The sequence below is a fragment of the Phragmites australis genome, chromosome 4, assembly GCF_958298935.1.
Source record: "Phragmites australis chromosome 4, lpPhrAust1.1, whole genome shotgun sequence".
Lineage (NCBI taxonomy): Eukaryota > Viridiplantae > Streptophyta > Magnoliopsida > Poales > Poaceae > Phragmites > Phragmites australis.
Window position 1 is genome coordinate 26,726,676 of NC_084924.1, and position 16,570 is coordinate 26,743,245.

Genomic DNA, 16,570 nt, shown 5'->3' on the forward strand with positions numbered 1-16,570 from the left:
TGTTCCCTAGGGCTTTAGTAAGCAGATCATTCTCCCTGTTGGGATCTAGAGACCATTCGTTAGTAATCCCTTGAATGGTCTGGGTCACTTCCATAGTCTCAGGGCTTTTGAAGGCTAAGTCCTCAGACTCGATTCGTTTTGACCGAGCGTAGACCCAGTTCCTGCTTCGCTCATCATAATTTTTCAAAGGGTTGGGTTTCCCAGCCCGGGCAGCCTCTTCTTCTTGTCTCCTCCATTCAAAAATTTTGGGGGTGTACCCAGATGAGCCCAGGTGATGGTGGTACTTGTTCTTCTTCGCAAGGTGCTTGAACGATTCACCCAGTTTGATGCCTCAGGTGTGGTCTTCTGCCTAACAAACTCTGTCCGTTGGTCTAGCGTAATCTTTCCGTATTTATTAAAGGGTACCAAGTTCTTCTTCACGAAGTTCTTATTCAGATCACTCTTTCAGCCCCAGAAGCTCTTTCCCATAGTTTTCAATGCATTTTATTTGGAGACTTCCTCTGTTCCCGAGGGGAATCGGATGGTTCTCTGCAATGTGCCTATAGGAACTCCTTCGTCTCATTCGGCAGCAACCGCCAATCAGTTATTGTGATTGGGACGTACTCCTTCACAAGAAATCCGTAACTGTTGCGGAATTTGGCGCATGCCTCATGAGGTGCAACAGGCTCCCCTTCAATACCAACTTGCGTTATTGTATAAGTGCCAGACGACAACTTGTTTCTGCTTCGCTCTCCTTGTCTTCATTTCAGAGTACCCCTAGAGGGACCCGAAGTTTTGAGCACAAAGGGAGCGGAAGGTTGTGGCGCAGATGATCAACGCAAAGATCTTTGCACCCTCACTATCTAGAGAGAAAAAAGGAGTTGACATAAACAAAAAATATTCTTCCATTTAATTAAGAAGTATAAAATGCATTAAATCAGCTAAATACCTCTTCGGCGGGATCATAGTCATTGTCACTTTCCTGACATCATCTCTCCCGCTTGCACGGAAGAGGGCTCGAGCTGTGATACGAGCCCAAGCTTTCGCTGCTATCGGAGGAGGACGGCTGATGCAGGCTTGGGCTCCTATCCGACCTCCTGCTTGCATCCGCCCTATCTTGTGCCAGGGCACCCTCTATTGGGAGCGAGCTCTGTGTCGGGAAGGCCTCTTTACGAGCGTCCTCTGTACCGGGGCACCCTCTATCGTGAGCGGCCTTTGTGCCTGGAAGGTCTCTATTGTGAGCGTCCTCTATACCGGGGCGCCCTCTATTGCGAGCCGGCTTGAACTCCTATCCGACCTCCTGCTTCTTTCTGATTTCTTAGGGGTAACTATCCTCTTCTGCCCCATGGTACTTAATCGACCGCTGGATTATTGTTGCCTAGAAAAAACTGACAAGTATGCAATGATTCATCAATGAAATTTCTCGTTCCACTATGCCATTGTGAAGCAAGATGCAATAAAGATCAACTCTCAACCTTCGGAATTTTATCTTTTGAATTGGTAGAGTCAGTTTCCAACTAGCCAAAAGTTTCAAAATATTGAACTCAACTCTCAAAACCTTCAATAGGAGTATATATAGGTCATTTTAAGGATGATGGAAATTAGAAGATAAGTGGATTACAGATTACCCTTTCCTTCCTTTAATTTATGAAGATTTTTTTCTCTTCTATGCTGTCGGTTCCAAAAAAGAAAATGAGAGTTTATATATAGATTATTTTTTAACGAAAAGTCCAACCACCAATTGTATGAAACAACAAACTCATACTAAAACAGGAAGGTAGATACACCATGTGGTGCACAATCTTAAGTTCATAACACATGGCTTTTTACATAGGTAGGAAAAATGAGCCAATATTTAGAGAACTTCCAAATTTGTGAAGGAGGCAAAGAATAGAAATTAATCCATTCGATAATCAAATCAATGAGGAAATTTCATGGTCTAAAGTTAGGTATGAATAATAGGTAGTCAGTAAAGAGCCTAGTACACATAAGCAAAGCATCTGCAGTTGACCAGATGGAAATGGAACTAACCCATGTTTAATGTCAAAACAATAATCAAAGTATAGCACAATATTTGAAATGCGTAATGATATACAAATTAGACAATGAACTAAACGATTTCACAGAGAATTAGGCACATACAGAAAGAAATCATCAGTTCATGGGAAAAATTACAAAAAAGCCAGAGTATTGTAAAGGATGGCAAAATATAGCAAAATAGCAGGGAGCACAGACAGATTATCATTTGAGATGTGGAACAATAACATGTCACTAGTCGAAAAAGACCACATAGAACAGGTAAAAAAAGTTCATATAACAATATCATTATGACTAGGAAACAAACTGAGCAATGTGTTCTGAGCATAAAACACCAGCAAAACTCAATGCCCCGGATAATACAATGCCAAAACAATGCTGACGAGTCAGATGCCAATGAACTAGAGAAACTGGAGGAACTCCTGGAAAATGCTTTAAGGGATAAAAAACAAAAAAGGTTCACTTAAATAGCATCATTTTCTTCCATCATTGCACTTGATTTAGATAAAGACCACTCCAAAAATGTGGGGCTTTTTGGTAGGTAGTTCAATACCTCTTAAAATAACATGATTCCCGGTTGTTTGGCTTTGTGCTTTCATTTCAAGCTGGACATTATCCTGTGTTCCATGGTTTGATGAAGTCTTAATTTTGGCCAATAATAAGCTGATAATAAGAGAACATATAGAGTTATGTTTCTTTGAATGTGGCTAATCAACAAGCATCATAGCGGCACGATCAACAAGCATCACAGCGGCACGATGACCGGCATCACAGCATCACAGCGGCACGATGGCCAGCATCACAGCGGCACAATGGCCAGCATCACAGCAGCACGATGGCCGGCATCACACAGAAAAGAAGGGAGGGGCATCACATGGCTCGGCTGGAGCACCGGCTATGACGGCTCGGCTGGGAAGGGGATGGCTACTCACCATGGCTTCGACGATCGTCATCGGGGAGGAGGCGCGCGGCTGGAGTCGGGGAGGAGCGCGGGCCGGGGAGGAGGCAGCTGGTGTCGGGAGGAGCGTTGGCCGGGGAGGATGGTTCTGGAGTCAGGGGAGGCGGCGGCGCGGCGTAGTCCTCCTCCATGGGGGGACGGGGCACGGGGTGGCCCCACGTTGTCGGGGGTGGCAGCTTCGCGAGGTGGCCCTCCCTGTCTGGGAGGGAGAGCGCTTGGTGGCGGACGTCGGCGGAACAAATGCCGAAGGGAGAGGGCATGGCGGACGAAGGAGAGGGCGCGATTAACTTGGGTATCCTGACGGTGCGGGCAAATTTCGTCTAGGCTAGGGTTTTCAGGGCCTCACATAGGTATAAATATAATTCATTTTCACAGGCGGTTTCTTAGATCAATGCATGTGGAAACGTATTAGTACTGATTTTTACCTAGAACCGGCACTGATTATTTTTTTAATTGCCGGGGAAATATTCTTCTTTTACATATTAATCTTCTTAGTTAATACATGCCCTAAATATAAATTAAAACATATCATTACTCTACATGCCCTCGATATAAATTAAAGCATATTCTTACATCATGCATACAAGTCCTCAATACAAATTAAAGCTTATCCTAAATTTATACAAATTTCAGGTTCTGTCACATTAAAAAATAATTTACATAACATAGCACTATTTGCCTTGAACTGTTTTCCCTACACCATCAAGACGCATGTAAGGCATCACCGATCTATCGAGGGTTGCTTTTACAAGTTTGATCTTTTCTGGATCTCTGAAAGGCGGCACGTCATCAACTGATTATATTCTTCATCATCCTCCACATTCTCAACTCTGACAATTCTTTATTTTCCAGCAACAACTACGTGCTTCTTTTCATTTGCGGGGTCAATTGTATAGAAAACCTGTGTGATGTGATCAGCGAGTACCCACGGGTCATCTTTGTGGCGTACAATATTGAGGTCGACAGTTGTGAACCCGTACTTGTCCACCGCCACGCCATTTGGGTGTTTGACTCATTTACACCAAAAGACGGGGATCTGCAGATTCACTCCATAGTCGAGTTCCTAGATTTCATTTATGAACCCATAGTAGGTGATCTTTTTCTCTCTACTGTGTCATAGGCTTCTATCTGAATGCTGCTTTTTTGGGCCGTGTCTTCTTGTTCTTTGCTTTGGTATAAAACGTGTACCCATTAATGTCATACGCTTGCCATGAAGTTACTAAACTTGATGGGCCACAAGCCAACATTTTCATATTTTTTTATCTACTAATTCACCATCTGGAAGGTTTTGGTTCTTGAACCATGTAGCGAAGTGACGCTTGTGCTATTTCAAAATCCAATGATGTGAGCGGCCTTGATTTTCTGTTTGAAGCTCATCCAAGTGTTGCTCGACGTACGACCCCACTATCTGGAGCTGTTGCACGATGGTGAAATGTACTTCTTCCACTGCTTTGTAATTATGATCGACGAATCTTTTCTTTCATTTGGTCCCTCTCCCAGACAACCTCCCCTCATGTCGAGATACAGGAACACCAATCGGTTTAGCATCTTTTATGTAATCGATGCAACACTCAACGACTTCCTCGGTACTATAGCCCTCGATCATGGAACCCTTTGGGTGAGCACGATTCTGTACATAGCCCTTGAAAATGCCCATGTACCGCTCAAACGCATACATCTGATGTAAGAATATAGGGCCCAGTGCAATTACCTCATTCACGATGTGAACTAAGAGGTGTACCATGACATCGAAAAAGGATGAAGGAAAGCACATCTCAAGTTGGCACAGAGTCTCTACCAAGTAACTATGTAGAGTATCTAGTTTTTCAGCATCGATCACCTTCTAAGTAATTACGTTAAAGAAGTGACACAACCGTGTGATGACCACCTTCATGTATCCTGGTTTGATACCCCTGATTGTAATAGGGAGCATCTGTGTCATCATCACATGAAAATCATGAGGCTTCATGCCGATTAGCTTCAAATCTTTTATCAAGACTAGTTTCTTGATGTTGGATGAGTAACCAGTCGGGACTCTCACCCCATGTAAGTACTTGCACAGTGCTTTTTTCTCCTCTGGTGTCAGAGAGTAGCTAGCTGGGGGAAGATAATGTTCCCCATTTGGTCTATCTTCAAGGTGTAGCTCTGTCCTGATTCCAAAATGCACCAAGTCCTTACATGACTTGATTGCATCATTTGTCTTGCCCTGTATGTCCAGTAAGAGGTCAAGGATACTATCACACATATTCTTCTCAATGTGCATGACATTGATGTCGTGGTGAACGTCTAAGTCCTTCCAGTAGGGCAAATATTTAAAGAAAATCGGCATCTTCTTCCATAACATGCTAGTCGGTGTCTCACTTTTCTTCCTCTTTTTACCCTTCGGCGGTTTCCCAAAAACAACCTTGATGCTCCTAACCATTTCAAACACTAGTGCTCTGCTGCAAGGTTTTGGGCCAGTACCTTGCTCATCCACTTCTATTCCCTGTGGAGTAACAACATAGCCAAGAAAAGAGACTCGATCCATGCAAAAAATGCACTTTTCGAGGTTACCGAACAAATGTGCATCTCTCAAAGCATTAAAAACAATATGTAGATGATCAAAGTGTGACTGGCTATAAATCAAGATATCATCAAAGTATACCACCACAAATCTTCCAATAAAAGCACGTAAACTTTCGTTCATCAATCTCATAAAAGTACTAGGTACATTAGTTAACCCAAAAGGCATTACTAACCACTCATACAATCGAAACTTAGTTTTAAACATAGTTTTTCATTCATCTCCAAGTTTCATCCTAATGTGGTGGTATCGACTTCGCAAGTCAATTTTAATGAAAATTATAGAACGACTAAACTCATCAAGCATATCATCTAACCTAGTGATAAGGTGACGATATCTTATAGTAATATTATTAATGGCTCTACAATCAACACATATACACCAGCTACCGTCTTTCTTAGGAACCAAAAGAACAAGAACAACACAAGGATTAAGACTTTCTCGTACGTACTTGCGATCCAAAAGGTCTTGGACTTGTCACTGAATTTCCTTAGTATCTTCTGGGTTGGTCCTATATTCAGCACGGTTTGGCAAAGTTGCTCCCAGATTCAAATCAATTTGATGTTCTATCTCTCGAATTGGTGGTAATCCCGAGGGAACTTCAACTGGAAATACATCCAAAAACTCCTGCAAAAGGTTAGCAACAGCAGGAGGAAAAGAGCTAGATATATTCTCGAGTGAAACTAAGGCATCTTTGCATATCAAAGCATAGCATGGCAGCTTATTAGCATAAATTTTAGCAAGATCAGATTTAATAGCAAGCATAACACACCCTTTTAATCTAATTCCATCGGACATAGAAGTTGTTGTTGCTTTCTCCTTTTTGGGTGCAAAAACTTTTTTCCGCTACTTGCTGATTTTCATATTCATTCTCAAATTCTTTTCTCTTAAAGGTAGAAAAGTTATTTTCTTTCCTTTATGCATAAGGGTGTTATTGTTAAGGACCTCCGACAGCCTCTTGGCTTAACTATCCCGACCTCCCGAAGGCTCAGCCTCCCAAAGGCTCGGTCTCCCGAAGGCTCTGCCTCCCAAAGACTCGGTCTCCCGAAGTCTCGGCCTCCTGAAGCCCCGGCCTTCCGGAGTCCTGCCTCCCGAAGGCTCAGACTCCCAAAGATTCGGTCTCCTGAAGCTTCGGCCTTCTGGAGTCCTGCCTCCCGAAGGCTCAGCCTCCCAAAGGCTCGGTCTCACGAAGCCTCGGCCTCCCGAAGCCCCGGCCTTCCGAAGTCTTGCCTCCCGAAGGCTCAGCCTCCCAAAGGCTCGGTCTCCCGAGGCCTCGGCCTCCCGCTGCTTGGGCCGGCTTCCCGAAGGCTACTGGGTGAGTCATCAGGCCTTAGGAAAGATCTGCCAGAGGGGAAGCACCGGTCGTACTTTGCCTGGAAGGAGGTGACCGGCATTAAATACCTAGGCTAGTGGACGGTGCTATGACACCCCGGTATGATGGAGGCTGTCCTGACACCCTTGACGGTGCAGCGCTGGGCCGCAGTTGGCGACCGGCTCACCCTCTTTAGGGGGCAGGCACCACGATAATTATCACGATAGATATTTATCTCCCAGATAGGGTAGAATGTAGTTATCCAGAATAAGATCTAGTAAATCGGTTAGATCCCAGATATTTGTACCTTATGATAACTTGTACACCAAGCTATGCACGGCCCTATAAATAGGAGCCATGGTCGCCTGAGCTAAAGAACGGGCAAGATAGCGGAAAAGACACAACGGTGAGAATATACCAAGTCACGGTATGATACTCCTCCCAGAGCGATCTATTTTTCCTACCATCAATACATTCGTGGTGTTCCTTCCTCTTAAACTTCGTCTCCAAGCTTGACTCTCCTCCTTAGAAGAAACTCTCGCCGTACTTGCTGGGGCAAGATGCACTCTTGGTCCAACAGGTGTACTTATTACTTCTACCATGATGTGTTGCATCAGTATCAAACTCCCATGGTCGTCCTAACAAAAGTGAACATGCTTTCATCTATGGGAACTACATCAAAATCAGAATAATCATGGTATGAACCAATACAAAAATGTACCCTAGATGTTTGCATTGCCTTCACCTTACCACTATTGTTGAACTATTGAATATGATAAGGGTGAGGATGGTTTCTTGTCGGCAAGGCAAGCTTTTTGATCATATCTGAACTTACTAAGTTGTTGCAGCTTCCTCCATCAATAATGACTCGAACATGATAATCCTTGATAATGAGGAACATCTGAAACAAATTGTGGCATTGTAGCTGTTCCGCTTGCTCCATTTGAGTGCTTAACACTTGCTACACAATGATGGTTCGATTATCCTCCGTGGCAGTGGCATCGAACACTTCCTCATTGTCGATATCCATCTCATGTCCATCCTCGTCACCTACATGGTTAGCTGCAATAGCATATTCATCCTCAACATTACTAGCACTTACATATCCACCGTCTTCTATTACAATGTACACGCGTCAATTTGGGCAATCCTTCATGACATGGCCCATTCCCTTACATCGGTGGCAAATAATCCCAGTCGTGCGACCAGTCGAGGTAACCAAAGAAGAGCTCTTTGCTGGACCCTGCACACTTACGGATTTGCTTACCTCGGGAGCGTGTGATGATGTCGAAGGTACTGCTGAATGTGTCCTACTCGAGAAGGGGGTAGCAGACCGTGTAGCTGAACATGGGACTATTTTGACTTGTCTCGGTGTTGATTTGGAAGTAGTTGTGCTTCCAAAATTGCTCCTTGGCCTCTGTTGTCGTCCCTGTAATTCTTTTTCTGCCAAACACGCAAGTTGGAACAATCTACGAATACTATCGTATTCTTTGTAACCAACTATGTCCTGAATTTCACGCCTTAACCCTCCATAAAAACGTGTCATTGCAGCCTCTTCATTCTCAATAATATGACAACATAACATACCAATTTGAAGCTCCTGATAATATTCTTCCACGGATCTATCACCATGGTTTAAGCACTGCAATTTCTTACGCAAATCACGTTTAAAAGAGGGTGGAACAAATCTGTTACGCATAACAACCTTCAAAGCATTCCATGTAGTAGGCACTAATCTGTCAATGCATACCCTATTCCACCAGATGATTACAAAATTTTTAATTTCACTAGTGGCTTGCCTAAATCTATGCATTTTAGGAACTAAATGAGTATTAAACTTCTGTTCTATCATCATCTCCCAATCTAAATACCTTTCAGCATCATAAGCACCCTCAAAAGATAGTATAGTAAACTTAACGTTAGCAAATGGATCATCATTAATACGTGGGTTATGTTGCTGAAGATTATTACCTCTCATATCTTGAGGGTTGAAGTTCAATCGGTTCCTTTGTCATTCATCAAATGCGTTATGTTCTTGTCTCAACATTTCATCATCTGCGACGGACTCCTCTTGTTCATAGGCTGCACCATGAGGATCCACTCGACCATTGTTCGGTGGCGGATTAACCAATCGATCAAAGTGTGTATTGAGAATTGCAATACTTTTATTGAGTCGCTGCAATGCGGTATTGGTTTCCGCAAGCTTCTTGTCAATGTCGTCATTAATAGTTTGTCGATGATCATCCAACAATATTGTGAGTTCTTCCCTCAAAATACACTCATGTGCATTCGATGCTTCTCCTGCCATGGTTAGTCGAAGATAGAAAATAACGAAAGATAAATTATCCCTATCAACTACTAGGTGGTGGAGGTGGCGTCACACACTCTCAAATATCTTATCACGCTCTTGCAAATGTTCTTACCAATCACCACAGTTGGCACAACCGGTGGCTTGTTCGTGATACCTTATCGGGTGCGAGTAAGGTAGTTGCAAGGGAAGATACCGTTCTGATCGAGAGAAGGTGTAGCTTCGACAGGCAATATTTAGTAGCAAGGAATAGCAATTAATAAAATCATATTAGCAAAGCTGAATAAAAGTCCACAATACTCGTCACAGTTGCTGGCCCGATCACGTTCCTAGAACTCGCTCAAGCAAGCCGAAGACTATATCAGACATAAGCACAATGAAACAAAATTTGCAATGCAAATTGTTTTCCTTTTTTTATTCTCTTTTTTCTGTCTCCTTTTGCATTCTTTGTTTTCTTTTTTGGCACTCTTTGCTTCCTGCTTGCTCTTTTTTTTCGAATGTGACACAAACTCAAAACTCTTCTACTGACTTTTCTAAGTCGAAAGAGGTATATGGGTCACAAATTTTTTTCAGAGAGCAGGGGTATAAAGGCAATGGTGGTCGGATCCTAGAAGGTGGGTGACTCTGACTAAGTGGTCGGATTCGAGAAGGTGGGCGAATCCGACTAGGTGGTCGAACCCGAGTGGGTGGTCGGAGTACCTGGTCGGACCCCGAGTGGGTGGTTGGAGTGACTGGTCGGAATCCCGAGTGGGTGGTCGGAGTGACTAGTGGTCAAACCCGAGTAGATGGTTGACTCGACTAGTGGTCGAACTCGAGTAGATGGTTAAAGTGACTAGTGGTCGAACCCGAGTAGATGGTCGACTCGACTAGTGGTTGAACTCGAGTAGATGGTCGAACATGATTAGTGGTTGAACCCGAATAGATTGTCGAATTCGAGTAGGTGATCGAACACAACTAGTTGTCGAACTTGAGTTGATGGTCGAACCCGACTAGTGGTCGAAGTGGAGTAGGTGGTCGAACACGACTAGTAGTTGAACCCGAGTTGATGGTCGAACTTGACTAGTGGTCGACACAGCCTGTGACACAATCTCGACTAAAGCAGACAAGGGCAAATTGAGATACACAATGACTAAGACAGTAAAGACTCGACACTAGAAATTAGAACACGATGACTCGACTAGTAACAAAGACACCGACAATGGACTCAAACTTAACAATACGAAAACTGAAAACAAAATTACGAAAAGATCAAAGTGGTTTGGACAGTGGAAAAACTATAATCTAAATATTTTTGTGGGGTAATTTTTCTAGACTCTAGGTAATAGAACGAAAGTAAACAAAGGGGATAACTGAGATTACCTAACGGGTAACTGAGGCTCTGATACCACTTGATGCGTGTTTGACCAATTTTTCGAAGGTAATATGATAAGTCGATTGGTGGAGTTTCAATGTTGATGATCCAAAGGCTCCAACCAGAACAGATCGAGAACCCTCGCAACCACTACACCACTACTCCATAGTTATCAACTGTGCCAAGACGCGGTTGACCTCGCCAAGAAGGCTTTTCCTGCAAGCAAATCGAGAACACAAGCAAGAACAAGTAGATGCAATTTGAATATTACTAATTACCAATGAAGTACTCGAGTTTGGGGCTCAACAAACCGATAAAACAATGAAACTGTCTAAAACAGAATAATCCAAGCTAAACCCGAGCCTAAACTATGATGGCTACCGTATACTTATAGGGGACATGAGGGGGTCAACTTAGGGTTGTGCAGCCGTGGAAAGAGGTGTGCACAACCTGGACTCCGACCTCGACACAATTACAAGACCTGACAGGGTCTAAAACGGTGACACAACACCTTATTCCTTCGACTCTGACTAAACTATAAGGAATATTTAGTCGAGCATAGATCCATTGGAAAGAACTCGACATAAGCTTTCCAGCAAGTCCAAGAACGCCTAAAACGGACTTCGTATGAAAGAGTTATACCCATTTTACTGACGTGTTGTCTTGAGACTCGACTACGACCATGACCACGACTTCGACCACGTCCACGACTTCGACTAGAGCTCAGGCTCGAGTCCGAGTAGACTTGTCCTTCGAGGGGTGACGTCTAGGTAAGGTTGTAGTGCTTCTCCCACATTCCTAAGCAATAAAATATCACAAGAATTTAGTAGTAATCCATCCAAATAAATATGAACAACGATAAATGAGTTCACCTGGTGGTCTAATTATCGTGCACGTGCCCTTGTAATTGGACCTTGTATGATTTGAGGATTATTGACGGTATTGATCATATCTGAAGGAGCCATGGGCTCATCAGATACTCAATCACCAGCTTGCAAATATCCTTACCAAACCTCTAAATGCATCTAGATTTGTTTTCCTGAGGGGAGAACTTGGAGTGTGTTATCTCTATGGTATTGTTTAAGGGGGAAGCAAAATTTGAAAATTCTTTTATTTTGCTTAGAGGGAAAAATTCTCTTTCAATCATCTTTTTAAAAAATGATTTTTTTATTGGTTCGAGGGGGAGTTCTTGAATATTGAAAACAATGAAAATATAATGAGCATTGCACTTTATATATGTATAACATTTGAAGCCATGTTTATGCTATAAGGCTATTGCACTTTCATATATATGCCTGTAATTGTGTAGTTTTAGTCACAACTTTTTAATCAGAATGAAAACTTGAATTAAATCTTGTCATAGTCAAACTTTATTGACTACTTTGATCTTTTCTAAAAGTGCTAAATGTGAATTATCAAAGTTATGTGCTAAATGCTGGAAAAATAGTTGATAGGCAAAAGATCAAGAAAATATGCATTTTCACACTTCTTCTTTACAAGATTGCTCATCGTTGCACTTTGATATAAATTATAAAAGTGAGAAACCAAGTGGATATGTGCATTAGTTTATATATGATGAGTTATTGATAAATATTGAGTTGAGTTGAATTTGGTTTGTGTAACACCCTGGTTTTAAATTTCTCAAGTTCTTAAATTTTTCCTAGAATTAATTAAGGTCCAAACAAATATAATAGGATAAAACCTAATTTCTAAAACCAAATTCAAAATTTGACTTAGGTTATATTTTGTTTGAATGCATTCATGCAGAAAAAAGAATTCTAGGGTTTATTTGGTTTTTGTTGGGTTTCATTTGGCTTGGTTTGTTTTGCCTTAGTTTGATTTGGAGAAGCATAGAATAGAAAAGGAAAACCAAAAACTCTACCTAGGCTGCCCTTTTCTCCCTTCGGCCTAACTGCCTCCTGGTCTGCCCCATCCCTCCCCTCCTCTCCTCTTGGACCTCGGCCCAACCAATGCCGCTCAGCCCAGCCGGCCAAGCCGCAACCTGCACCCTGCCCACCTACCACCTCTCCCTCCCGAACGCACCTTCCCCATGCCGCTTTCACCCCGAATCGCCGACATGTGGAGCACACATGTCAGGACCATCTCCTACCTCCAGTTGGATTCCGACTCAAGCTCGAACACACGCCGACCGCCGCATCTCATCGAAATCTGAGTCTAACCCGAACAAAAGACCTAGAAACTTGCCCAATCAAATCCCCGTGATCCCCTTTATCTCTTGCCGCCTTATCCCCAACGGAATCATGTTTAAACGAGGAAAATCGAGCTCGAACTCTATCCGCCACTATCGAATCTTAGTCGAACTCATCCCAGCCTCCCCGAGCCACCCCGCCTATATATGTGCACCTTTTTGCCCTCCCCGAAGCACCACACCACTTTTCCCCAACTTTTCGGTGAGTTTTCGAAGCCGTAGTGCCTTCTCCGCGAAGCTCCGCTGTCCGAGGTTGCCGCCAACCATCGCCAAGCTACTCCGGTGTTCCTCCTCCTCTGCCGATACCGTAGCCAAGTTGTCGAGCCCCTGTGCCCCTGTTTTGCCGCTCGCTGGAGCCCCTCACCTGTCAGATCCCGATTCCGACGAGAGTACAGCCGCCCTCCATCGCAACCAAACCGATGCTGCTCTCTGGTCCATGGTGAGCCCATGAGCCGAGCCCACCCCTCCTCTGTCTACGCGCTCGTGCAACCAGTCCATGAGCCGAGACCGTTAGATCTAGATCCAATGGTCCAGATGAATCCAAGGATTATTAAATTGTTTTTCTTTCTTTTAAAACAATCTTTAATCTTTATTGCATAATAAACTCTCTACTGATGAAATAATTCTAGGTTTTCAGTAGTAAAAATAATTCGATTAACTCTGAAATTCATGTAATTTTGCAGAAAAGCCCTCGTTTAGTAAAACCATCATAACGTTTTTGTCGTAGCTCCGTTTTAAGCGATTCTTGCGCCGTTAGATTTGTTTTTCAGAGCTCTATCTTTCTAGATAGGTTCTTTTCTTGTTGTTATTTTGTTTTGTGTACTGTTCTTTGTGTGTTTTGTTTATGTTCTTTGCTGATAATTGTGCGATTAGACGATAACATCCCGGATTAGTTTGAGGAACGTTAAGACCAAGAGCTACAGTACACTGAGTAGCTGCAAGGAGAAGGCAAGTATCTTTGATCATCTTGAACCTATGCTTTAAATATTTTGTTTTACAAAATTGCTTGCAATATCTGTCAACTTGATGGGAACTCACCTGTGTTAGGGTTTACCTAGTTCTTCCTTTACATTCCTTGAATCCTAAGTGGTAGTTGACATGAGTCTCTTGGGTAGAATTGTTTAGCCATACTTTTGGGATGTTGGTGAAGTGTCATATACATGTTTAGTGGATATATGCAATGGTGATGATAAACTTGTTTTAGTAACATGGAACCCTAGGACTTGGGCAAGGAGTTGGTTTGATAATGGTGGTTCATATGGTGGGCTTATGGATACATTCCAAGAAAAGGTGTTAGGTTTTATTGATTATTTTCCTGTTGAATAGTCTTTACCCAAGTGTCACATATAAGGATCGGTTCGTGGAGTGACAACCCAAGAAATACCATACCAAATATGAGGTTGATATGGGTAAGGCTTAGCATATCGATTAGACACCTAGCTGGCATTCGTTGGAGTATCATGGCCTAATTGATGGACCATGCTTTATAGTGATTCTCCTAGCGACACACCACTAGCGTGTGTTAAATGTCTTGCAAACACGGCAACATGGGTATCGCGACTCGTGGCTAAAAGTTGAATAACCTCTGCAGAGTGTAAAACTGTTATAACAGCCGTGCCCACGGTTATAGGAGACTTGGATCCTCACATGATTAGTTGGTCATGGTAAAGGTTTAACTATAGGTTGGTGATACAAGTGATGGTTGGATGGTTATGGTTTGTAAGGTGGTTAGCCTTGGGTAATGCCTAGTTGTTGGGTTATATTCACTTAATAATTGTTTGATGCTTTTGAATTATATTACTATTTACTTTAATCATATTTATACAAATATACCATGTGTTAGCCTATTCTTGTTGTAAGTCTACATATCATTATCTTTTCAACACTTGCTGAATACTCCATGTGCTCACCCTTGCTATCTCTCACAATACATATGCTGCTTAGCGGAAGACTTTGAAGATTTCAATAACGACGACCTGGTGTTTTAGGAGTGTGTCTTCCGGTTGGTGCTTGTAGAGTCGTGTGGTCGCCAATGCTTCTATTCCACTGCCGTCGTTTAGGAGCTATAGTTTGGTTAGTAGAGTTGTTTAGGTGAAGTCTTTGTGTGAGAGTTAAATGGTTATAAGTTAAAGTATTGCTTTTGTTACTTCACCTATGATGTCCTTATGTGTGTTAAACTTCCTAGACACACATGAGCCACACTTGATTTTATTCGTTAAAACCGGGTGTGACAGTTTGCATTAGCATATCTATGTATTACAATGTATGATTATGTGTAACACCCTAGCAACCACACAAGCCTAGGATGCTACTAAACTACTCCACAAATACGCCAAACTAACAAAAAAAAATTCAGCAACATCTCCTAAAAATAGAGGCTACGCGGAAGCAACCGACAAACATATATATATATATATATATATATATATATATATATATATATATATATATATATATATATATATATATATATATATATATATATATATTATGAATAGACCAGCACACTAACAATTTAAAACATCCTAACAATAAAAGAACAAGAGCTTAACCGCTCTAGAGCATTATTAAAACTGTCAAGCAACGACACCAGCAACTATTACTTTATTATTACAACACAACTCTAAATTATTTGTGATGGTGCAAAAGTGGATGACGTGTTGCTAACCCATCCCTTCCATACTAGCTTCCAGAAGTATAACCTGGGGAGGGAGAAATGCAAGGGTGAGATTGAAAAATCTCAGCAAGTAAACTGGTTTTACCAAGCTAATTAAACCACAGTATTTAAAGCATCAATTTTATACGTTAACAGGTATAAAAGATATTAACATTACCAAACGTATTTTTTTAAGCAAGACAAATAATTACTTCTAAAAAAATCAATAATCACATGTCCACAACGAACTTAAATGTAACATAAGCCAGATAAATAAACTATTTATCCCATATGACAAGATATCAACAGCATGAATGACTTCAACTTCTAAGAGATAAATAGAACTTGTAGTGAAATATCAAAATTCAAGTCATCACGAATAGAGATCAAGCCACATTAAAATAAATGACCGTTTTACAAGAATGAACCACTCATAACAACATACCTTCTACAGTTAATAAGATTACTCAAATATCTGCATACAATTCACTATAATCAAATTGTATATGGGATATTATTGCAATGCAATATGATGCGCATGAATAATGTGCAATGCAAATCCACATAAGATGTCAGTATCTTCATAAATCCACAAGGCATACCACAATAGACATATACGAAGAAGCATCGCTTCTCATATCAACTTCCAAATGCATCTTTCAATATATCAAAACATTCAATTCCATACATCAATGCATATGGATGCAAGGATATGTCTTCTTTTACATCGCACCCCTTCTCGGGCAACGTACGATGCGTACCAGTACGGTCGTGATCTTTACGATATAACTTCCAATGCATATGTAAATGCAATGCAATACCACAAAATAAATATCTTCATAAATCCAGATATCTATGCAATGACATGTCTTCTTTTACATCGCACCCCTCATCGGGCAATGTACGATGCGTACCGGTACGATCATGATCTTTACGACATAACTTCCAATGCATATGTAAAAGCAATACAGTGCAAATTATGCACTTCAAATGCCATCTAGAATTCACATATACCACACACTTCAAGACGCATAACATAAATATGATCTATCACATATGGCAGCATATAAACATGTGCCACTAATATCAACATATAAGTAAAACCTCAAAGATAAATAATATGGGTCATGATCTTTCGTATGACAGCATATATAACATACTGCTATTAGACTAAGAGACACTCGCATGGATAACTAT